Below are 3232 nucleotides of genomic sequence, written 5' to 3' on the forward strand. Positions count from 1 at the left end.
TCACAAGCTAGAAATACACAGGCTAGAAATTTTATAGGCCAGATATACATAACATAGACGACACACTGAGGTGCTGAAGTGTCTCCAGAGAGCAACAAAGCTGGTGAGAGGTCTGGAGCACAAGTTTTACGGAGAGTAACTGTGGGGTGTAAGACAACAGCCTGCTGCCAGCTGTCTACAGCCAACTCTCCACTGGACCCTTCGACACTGCTGACCCAACACCAGGACAGCTCTGTGGGTCAGCACACGGTGCACAGCGCTGCACCACTCCCCCTGCAGCGCTCCCCAGCCACCTGCTCCCCAGCTTCCCGAGTACAACCCTCCTGCAGCTCTCCCCCCACGGACCTTCCATCCCACCTGCACTGTAGCTGGCCACACTTCGTGCCGGCCAAAATTTTAGTTCCAAAAAGGCGAGGCTTGTCTGACAAAACAGCAGGCTCTCCAGCCACGCAGTGCTCAGGTGTTTGGCTTCTCTCCCCACCGCTCCCCCTCCTGCCCGCGCACCTCCTCCTTCTCCCCCTGAGGTAACCTGTACTGCAGGGGGGCAGGAAGGAGCTCCTTGGGGGTCCCCCCTCAGCCTCCCACGACGCTCCCCACAGCCCCACACACAGAGCCCCCCCCCCCGTGTTCCAGGGCTTTGCGGAGCTCTCGGTGCGCGGAGGCCGAGCGCAGCGCAGGCTGGCGGGGCAGAGAGGGGCGGTCCTGCGGGGCGGGAACCTGCTCTAACAAAGAGGATTGCGAGAGGCCTTAAACCCGGGAGGAGCAACCCGCAAGCCACATGCGTTGGAAGCTCGGTTAATTCATGGTCAGTGGAGCTGGTTCGCTTTGAGCTTCTACAACCTTTCCCCCCTAGAACTATGTCTTTGAGAAATAAGTTTTAAGAAGAAACGCATGATCTCCAAAAAATGAGAAAACAGCAGGCTCATAAAAATACATTTTTAAACTTATCCAGGAGCACCCAGATACTGAAAGTGATGCAGGAAATAGGATGGGGGTTGGGGGAGAGGGAAATTAAAAAAGGCAGCCTGCCATACAAAAGAAGGCATATTCCAAGGCATGCCAACTCTGAAGAGTGTATGGGGAAAAAAGTCACCACACGCATTTTCTAATATTTAAGTGCTTGGCTTAGCAAACCTCTGCTCTTTTAATATAACCTCTCAAGCGCAGTTTTAACAGCAGCCACACAAACAGAAAAAAACGGAGGCAAACAAAACGGATAAGGAATCTTTCTTCCTTTCAGGTGGTTAATTTCACAACACTTAGCACTCCTGAAAGCCATAATAGTGTATTAAAATTTCCAGTGGCTTTAGCAGCTAAGAGCTCAAACACATGCAGTCATAATGCTGCGTGTATGCCCAAACCTTTGAAATCCTTAGAAAATAAAGCTAAAAAGCCTCAAATGCTAAGTTTTAGGAGAACTAAAATAACAAAGCCCATTTACCCACAAGTTTTCTTATTGATTTTGTGTATAAAAGTTGCAAATGTTGAAGATTTTTGTGTAGTTCTGGTGTTTTCTCTTACGTGAATGATTTTGTGTACATGAAGGTGTAAGGTTACTTTTTTCACTCAATTTTGAGGCACTTACCTTTTTGCTTCTACCCTCTCCTTATTTTGTTTACCAACTCTTGGAAAGAACAGCAAGCATACAGCCGTCAAAGTTTGTTTTCTATTTTTTGATAGTCAGCTGCCTAAAGCTGTCACAGAAAACAGTTATTTATCAAAGACCACAATGTTCCCAGAGAATAGAAGAATCTTGACAATATCTTTCCATCATGTTCTTGGAAGCTCAGAGATGTTTTTTTCAAAAGTATAGAATTTGATAATATTGAGCTGATTTTAAGACAAATACCAAAAAAACAAAATGCACTCTGAAAACATGGCAAACTCCATCATGTTGCAGTCCACAGTCCTACTGTAAAGCAGTAGGGACACTTAACAGTCACAAGTAGGGACACAAGTAGTCATCTTTACTTAATCTCACTGTAAGAAAGCAGCTGTACCATTCCAGCTGCCACTCTTCAATCAATCAAACAACCATCTTGGGGTGGACAGCTCCTGGGGCAAAGTTTGAGAAGAATGGCTGAGATGTGACAAAGCATAATGGATTGTGTCAGACAGTCATAGTTAAAACATGAGACTTGACAACAGTATATAGCAATGGTAAATTTAACAGTTAAGTTTATCCTTTTTTTCAGCACCAGGAAATGAAACTGCCAAGTTACCACTGCAGCGTTAGAAACACCATTAACACATATTTAAAGTATAGCCACAACGGCATTCAATGTATTGGCATAGAGACAAATCACACTAATGCACCTCCAGATGAAGCAGCAAGAATGTTACCCTACTGTAAAAGACTCTATCTGGTGCCACTCTCAGCATTTTTTTTTTCACAAAACCTAGCTATTTTGATACAAACTGGGTGGTGACACCTGAACAAGTGATAAAAAACAAGAATTACTCTGAATTAATTTAAAAAAATATTTTGTACATTTAGAAAGTAAAAGCAGCACCATTTCATTCCCGCTCCACGGCAGCTGGAAGTACCCGCCATACTGCACATATCTGATGCCGGCTTCCCTGTGTCCTTAATCCCCTTAACCTGACTTGACCCTGGTTCAAATCGTCCCCAAAAACCGGGGTAAGAAAGCTGCCCCGCCCGCCTGAGGCGGCTGCACACCGCGCCCGCCCCGGCACCAGCCGGCATCGGCTTTCACAGCCGGCCGGGGCCTGGCCCCACCTCCCAAGGTGACCGCCCTCCGGCCCCTGGGGCTGCCGCGCCCCTCGGGGCCTGCCGCTCCGGCCTCATCCGTACGGTGCCCCAGAACCGGGCCCCATCCGCACCCCCCCTCCCCCCCCCCCTCTCCCGCACGTCCCCCTCGCTGCGGCCGTGGCAGCCCGAAGCCTCCCGCCCCTCACCGCGGGCCGTAGCACCACCAACGGCCGCTCCACCCCTGCCCGCCGGGACCGCTCCGCCGCCGGGGGTAATAGTCCCATCTCCTCCCCGACCTCGCCCTCCGGGGGATCCCCCGCAGCGCGGCGGGAAGGCACCGGTATGGGAGCGGCGGTGGAACCCCCTCTTCGCTGGGCACCGCGAAGCCTCTGCCGGCATCCCCGCCCCCTCGGCTAGATCCGGCCGGCCCTGCGCGGAGGGATTCCCGGGGGCTGAGCGGCGCCGAGGGAGGGGGAGCGCGGGGAGGCGGTGTGAGGGGGGAGGAGGTGTCGGCGCCGC

The 3232-nt window shown here is 51.1% G+C and overlaps 1 long non-coding RNA gene across 1 annotated transcript; it reads right to left on the minus strand.

Moving 5' to 3' along the window:
* Positions 1-1652: 1652 nt before the first annotated feature.
* Positions 1653-3215, minus strand: LOC139794253 (uncharacterized). Its single transcript, XR_011725050.1, has 2 exons — positions 2920-3215; positions 1653-2080 (listed from the first exon to the last, which is right to left on the minus strand). It is a non-coding gene; the product is annotated as an uncharacterized lncRNA (long non-coding RNA).
* Between the last annotated feature and the right edge of the window lie 17 nt (positions 3216-3232).

This window comes from Heliangelus exortis, chromosome 3 (assembly GCF_036169615.1).
Source record: "Heliangelus exortis chromosome 3, bHelExo1.hap1, whole genome shotgun sequence".
Classification (NCBI taxonomy): domain Eukaryota; kingdom Metazoa; phylum Chordata; class Aves; order Apodiformes; family Trochilidae; genus Heliangelus; species Heliangelus exortis.